We start from the raw sequence: 7,396 nt of genomic DNA on the forward strand, positions 1-7,396 counted from the left end.
GCAAAACACTTTCCAGAAGTACACACAAAGATAAATGTAAGTACAGGCAATGTAATTTTGCTTAATTGGACATTGATAGCATTAATCAGTCATTCACAATTGGGATTTCACATTAGAAACACCTGGGGAATTATGTATTTCAATATATTTGTAATGAGAATCCATACCTGGGTTTTTTACTTAATGGGACTCCCATGGGGTTTAGGCAAGGGTATTTTGTAAAAGCTTCCCATATGTTCAATTTTATACCAAACATTAAAAATGTGGGTATATAATTCTTTCAGAACACATATCACAACTCTTTCTTTATGGATAAAATGGTTTGTTTTGAAAGAGAGCAGTGACTATTCGATTTGGATAACCTTGGGTATGTTCTTCAAGGGTAACAGTAACATCCATCTGTATTAGTTTCACCATAAGAATAGGTAACTTGTGAGATGTTTCTACACTTAGGGCTTAATAAGTCAGCAGTACCGTCCTTTGAAATATCTCCAGTGGCTACAGTTAAAATCCCAGTACATTAAAAAATACAGTATTAGCTTCAGATCTTAAAATAGATCAGCAAGTAAATATTTTTGACTTTATGTCAGTAATACTATATCGCTTCTTGGCCTTTTGGCTAAGATCGAATGTGGTATCTGTTCTGGTCAGCTTAATATGTCAGTAATACTAGAGTATATTATTATATTGATCTAAGAAATGGTGCATTTACAGAAAGAAAATTAAAAGAAACAAATTTTTGGAGATATCTATGCTTTTATGCATTAAAAATATAACATATTTCTGACATTCAAAAATATATAAATAATATAAATTATATATTTATATTACCCAGATTAAGAAATAAAAATTTTAAAATCACAGGAAACTTCTATAATTCACTTCTGCAATTGGATTTATCTTCCTCCTTCAAAAAGGAAAACACTGTCAGAAATGTTTCTCATACTTTAAAAAAATAGATTTATTACATATGCCTGAATCCATAATCAACATATAGTAATATTTTGCATGTTTTCAAATTCATGTAATAGGACATTTAAAGCATCTTGTTTCTGGGGCACCTGGGTGGCTCAGTCGGTTGAGACTCTGACTTCGGCTCAGGTCATGGTCCCACAGTTGAGTTTGTGAGTTGAGCCCCACATCCAGCCAGCTGCTGTCAGCATGTTAACTGACGGTCCACTTCAGATCCTCTGTCCCTTTCTTTCTTTCCCTCCCCCAGTTGCACTCTCCCAATAAATGTTTTTAAAAGCACATTTTTTCCTAATCTATATTGTTCCAATTTATGTTTGTGAGATTTGTTTTTGTTTATAGAAAGAGCTCTAGGTCATTCATTATCAGAGCTTCCTATTTTTCATTAGATGGGTAGAGTATAATGTAGATATCTATCTTTCTGTTAATGGATAGTTAAGTTGGTCTTTTCTTCAATTTTCCCTAATAGGAACAAGGTTACAGCAACCATTTTTGTGTGTGTCTCCAAGCTACATATGTACAGTTGGGTTTGGTTGGTCATAAATATGGATGGATTCAGCTTTATTAAACATTAGCACTCTGCTCTTTCCCAAGAATGATGTATAATTTACATTCTCACCAGCAGTGCATAAGAGTTCATATCATTCCACACCCACTCCAACACTTGATGGCCGATCTTAGGTCTTACCAATTGGATGAGTAAGAAATAGTATCTCATTTGAATGTCAAGTTACCTGACTACTTAGGAGATGAGGTATGTTTTATATTATTAATGATCTTCCTTTTTTAATTAATTGTGTATTCCTATAGTTTTCATATTTTCCCATTGTGTTTCTTATTTATTTGCAGGAGTTCCTAATATATTTGTATCTTTTTAAAATTTATTTTAAAATTGTTTTAATGTTTATTTTTGAGAGAGAGAGACAGACAGAACATGAGTGGAGGAGGGGCAGAGAGAGGGAGACACAGAATTTGAAGCAGGCTCCAGGCTCTGAGCGGTCAACACAGAACCCGAAGTGGGGCTCAAATTCATCAACCATGAGATCATGACCTGAGCCGAAGTGGGATGCTTAACTGACTGAGCCACCCAGGTGCCCTTCATTTATATCTTTATATACTACAAGGTGGATTGTCCTCTAGAAAGGCTGAATGCTTTCAAGATTACTTTTATTTTAGAGAATTCATTATTAAGTAAAAGCTTGATCTTTGTGGGTTCAGATTCTGTCTTAACTGAGTGTGGGGTCAAGTATCAGGGATGAATCCATATTAACCAAGCTCACAATATTTATAAAGTGATACATAAGATGTAATTGTATTTATTACTTCATAAGGCAGGAGCTTTAGAGTTGACAGAAATAGATTCAAACCCTGATTTTACCACATAGCAGCTCTAGGACTAGGATGTAAATTCCATGAGAACATCAATTTTTGTCTCTTGTTAACTGTTCTGTCCCCAGGACTCTGAACATGCCTGGAGCAGAATATCCACTCGATAAATAGTAAATCTGTGTATGGAAGCTGCTAGTCTAAATGTGTAAGTTATTGTTTCACTCATGGTGCTTCTTGTGCATGGATATACAGATTTTACATTTTAATGTAAAAAGTTAATTTTCTTTTTCATATGCTTTAAATATTCCAGTATATTTTTAAAAAACCTTTCCTAGACCAAGTTCATGAAGCTATTCTCTTTTCTTACCATTAACTCCTTCATCATTCTGCAATTAATTAAATATGGCATATCCATGTTTCCAATTAATCTTTTCCATATGATAACCAGGATAATTTTCTGAATAGTTCACTCTTTTCTAGTCAATCACTTATCATATTTTCCATCTGTAATCTACCGTTTTCATAAATGCATGCATCTCCTTATACATTTAAACTTTGATTTGCTAGTCCATTTTCCCATCATTAGCCCACACAATCTTGATTATTTTAAGTTTAAATTAGACTCGGTATTTATCTGAAAAAACAAGCCCCACTGTTTGCAACACCCACACAGTTCTTGAATTTTTTTCCTGAAAATACATGCTCCTTTGTCCTTCCACAAAAATTTTAGAATAAGTCTTTCAGACTAACAATTATAATTTTAACCCTTCATTCTGTTACTTCTGAACTGTGTGTATCTATTTATATGGAACTGCTTTAAAATCACTAATTTTTAAATAATTTTCTCCATTAAGAATCTAAAATCTTGTTAAAATAATTCCTATAAATCTTACACTTTTAGTTGCTATTGTAATGTTTTTGTGAAATTGCATTTTCTAATTTGTTGATTATATAATAATTCAGTTGATATACTTTATTGAAATCAGAGTCCACAACTCAATTTTTCTAACTTTGTTTTTATTTTAAGATTTATTTATTTTGGAGAGAGTACAAGCAGGGAAGAAGCAGGGAGAAAGGACAGAGGAAGTGGGCTCTGAGCTGACAGGCTGATAGCAGTGAGCCTGAAGTAGGGATTGAATTCATAAACCTTGAAATCATGACCTGAGCTGGAGCCCATCACTCGATCAACTGAGCCACCTGGTGCCTCTCCAACTTTGTTTTCTTGTTTTATCTGGGGTTTTTTTTAATGTTTATTTTTGAGATAGAGCACGAGTGCGTGCATGAGTGGGAGAAGGGCAGAGAGTGAGGGAGATACAGAATCTGAAACAGGCTCCAGGCTCTGATCTGTCAGCACCGAGCCTGATGCAGGGCTCAAACTGACTAACAAGATCATTACCTGAGCCGAAGTCAGATGCTTAACTGATTGAGCCATCCAGGTGCCCTACTTTGTTTTTCTAAGTAATCTACAAATAATGATAATGTTAAATCTTATTCCTAAACTTTATACCTGCGGGGGACCAGCCCACGCACCCCAGTCGAAGGGTCTCTGAGTAGGGGGTTGGTGTCAGCGCAATATCTATAAGAAAGAAGACAACGTGAATGGTGGTAATACCACGTTTTACTAAGATAGTGTCTTATATACCATGGGTGATTACATCTTTTCTTTAATGATTACACAGTTCAAGGTCCTTGAAGTAGAGACATGCTCGGAAAGGGTCCTTCTTGTCAGGACAGTAGTAAATAATGGGAACAAGTAAGTCATTACAAGGGAGGGATTCCCTAACAAGAGTCTGTTTTTAAGCATAAGGTAAGCCTAAAGAATTCTCTTTGAGGAGATTTACATTCCTTAAGGCCCTTCAGCAGTTATTCATGGGCAAGACGCTTATCCTTCAAGAAGTAAATCTTTGACAGAGGATTGTGTTTACTCCCAACAGCAGTCAATGAGCTAGAGACAAAAACAAAGTAAGGGAAGGCTGGAGTTACTGATTGACCCAAGTTGATTCAAAGCCTAAAAGTATATGCCACTTTGCAAAGCAATGAGAAAATCATAGGATGAACAGAAGCCACATGTGCGGCCCAGGAGGCCAAATGTTGTTTTACAGTCTTTCGACTTGTTCCGCAACTTCCCAAATAGTTCACCTGTGCCCTGGAGGCCTAGCCATCAATGGTAGCTATGCAGGAGGTTTTTTTGTCCTATTGGGCCCCAACAATACCTTTACATATTTTTCTAGGCTTTCTGGGTTAGGTAGAACTTTCATTAAATATTGAGGTGGTAAGGGTCTTCCTTATCTGAATTTAGTAAGTAAACACAAGGTAGTTTCGTGAGGTCTCTGTATCAGATGGGGGACCAAACAAATGTGGGGCAACATTTGGGTGAAAGCTGGAGCTCCTGTGGTGAAAGAATTTACCCAAGGCAGAACAAATTGAAGTTGACTGAATCCGCTACAAGGGAGCAGCAGGCAGAACAGCAGACTGTCAGCCAAGAGGCAGTAGTGGTGGGGAGGCCTGTAGTTAAAGGGGGAAAGGTGAACATATGGAATTTTCGTCACCTGTGCCCAGGTGTAAGCAGCCCCTTGGTCAGCTAGGGCTTATTGATATTTTTAGGCGGGTCACCTGAGGGGCCTGTTTGTATTCAGCCAGGGACATGGGGGGGTCACTGTGGGCCCTTTTACCTAATTCAGGTTGGTTATCTAAAAGCAGCCTGTCCAGTTAACATTATTAGATAAATCACAGTATAATGTTTCACTCTTAAATATAAGGCTTCTTATAGGCTTTTGGTAACTATTACCAGATTTCAAGAATTTGCCCTCCATTCTAGTTTTTTGGAGGAATTTCTTAAATTTGTTTATAATAAGCACAAAAAGGAATTATATATTTTTCTCCTTTAATTTGTTAATAAATGATTATACAGTGTGAAGAATTTACATGTATGCACATATATATACTTAACTATGTATATGTCAGTACAGTATTTATAATATAATGCACACATTTATATAACCACAATTCACATAAAGTTATGGAATAGTTTCAGTATCTCAGAAGGCTCCCTGGCATATCTAGTAATAATTCTATCCAGAGGTGACCACTATTCCAGCTTCAGTGAACAAATCTGGCTGATCTTGAACCTCATTTAAGTTGGAATCACCCCATAGGTACAAGTATTCTTTTATTTCCCACTTCTCTTGCTTATTATGACTGTGAGGATCATTCTTCTGTTGCTGTTATGGACAGAATGTGTTGTCCTCCTAAAATTCGTAACCCCCAGTGTGATGCTATTAGGAGGTGCAGCCTTTGCCGTGTGATTAGGTTATGAGAATGGAACCCTCATGAACGGGCTAGGTGTCTCTACAAAAGGGACTTGCCAGCCCCAGAAATATGAGAAATGAATGTCTGTTGTTTAAGCCACTTAGTCTATCTATGGTATTTTTGCTTATAGCAGGAATGTATACTTTCTTATTGTTTTGTAGAATTCTAGGATATGATTTTACCACATTTCATTTCTTTTTTATATATTTGATGCATATTTGAATGGAAATAGTTTTTGACTACTATGAATGAATTGTTATAAATATCATTCATGCCACTCCATTCTATCCAAAATTAGAATTATTGGTAAAGGGTAGGATAGATGTAGCTTTCATATATATGGCCAAAATATTTGCAGAGGGATTGCACCAGTATCCACTCTCACCTGCAATATGTATTGTTTTAGGTGCTAATCAGTGCTGGTCCTTCTATTTTAAGACACATTAATAAGTGTAGTAGTAATTTATTATGGCATTAATTTGCACTTGTTTAATCTGGATACATATGAGCACTTGGTCAAATATGTGTATTCAAATGTAACATTCCAATTAATGACTTAGCTTTTAACTCTCTTCATGGTCAATATTTTAGTAATGAACTTCAATTTTTTTATATATTTCTTTGTTCAAGAAGGGGAGTGGGGAAGAGGGGCTTAATCTTAAGCAGGCTCTACACTCAGTACAGAGCCTTATCCAGGGCTCAATCTCATGACCCTGGGATCTGAACTGAAATCAAGAGTTAGACACCTAACCAACTGAGCTACCCAGCTTGGGCACCCCTTTAGTGATGACTTTTAATGAAAAGTTCTCCATTTTAAACTGGTTCAAATTATAAAAAATTTTACATATACAGCTTTTTAATTCTCTTGAAAATATTTGCCAAAAGTCATGAATACATGTTTGTTCTAAGATCTGCTGACATGATACATTTTTAATTAATATTTTCAGGTATGTTACGAGATAGGGGTGAATTTTACTTTTTCCATACATTTACTGAATTGATCCACTATAATTTATTAAAAAGACTATTTTGCGGGTATCTGGGTGGCTCAGTCAGTTAAGCATCCAGCTTTGGCTCAGGTCATGATCTCGTGGTTCCTGAGTATGAGCCCTGTGTTAGGCTCTGTGCTGACAGCTCAGAGCCTGGAGCCTGCTTCAGATTCTGTGTCTCCCTCCTTCTCTGCCCATCCCTCTCAAAAATAAACAAAACATTTACAAATTTTTAAAAAAGACTATTTTCTCCCTAATACATTGTGATGCATTTTTGCAAATCTGGTAAACATTTATTGGTTATGATTCCTCACCTCTAGTGAATTCAAACTGAAAGGTGATTTTCAGACCAGATTAAGTACAGCTAAATGACTTTTAAAAGAGGAAAATTTAAATGCAAAGAGAAAATTTGCATGAAAATACAGTGAGAAAATACTCATAAAAAAATCCCTAGTGGTGCCTGGTTGGCTCAGTTGGTTAAGCACAACTCCTGCTATGAGCTCATGTTATGCTCTGGGCTGAGCATGGAGCCTGCTTGGGATTCTCTCTCTCAATAAATAAACAAAGAACTATTAACATTAATAACCATTAAGCATTACTAAAGGTAACAGGTATATAAATATTTAGAATTGATATTGCTATGTAATTTTATTATACTAGTAAGATAGCCTCAATATAGAAAAGGTAGCAATCAACCGAACATTAGAAATAAAGAGACCAACTTACCATTATAATGTGGTACTTTAATGTTCCCCATTGGTAACTGATAAAGCAAACAGACAATATATGAGGAAAAATAC

General features: G+C 35.8%; 1 pseudogene; it reads left to right on the top strand.

Annotated features, from left to right (window-relative positions):
* Positions 1-599: 599 nt before the first annotated feature.
* On the top strand, positions 600-713 carry LOC115278602 (annotated as a pseudogene).
* Positions 714-7,396: the final 6,683 nt, after the last annotated feature.

This window comes from Suricata suricatta, chromosome 14 (genome assembly GCF_006229205.1).
Source record: "Suricata suricatta isolate VVHF042 chromosome 14, meerkat_22Aug2017_6uvM2_HiC, whole genome shotgun sequence".
Lineage (NCBI taxonomy): Eukaryota > Metazoa > Chordata > Mammalia > Carnivora > Herpestidae > Suricata > Suricata suricatta.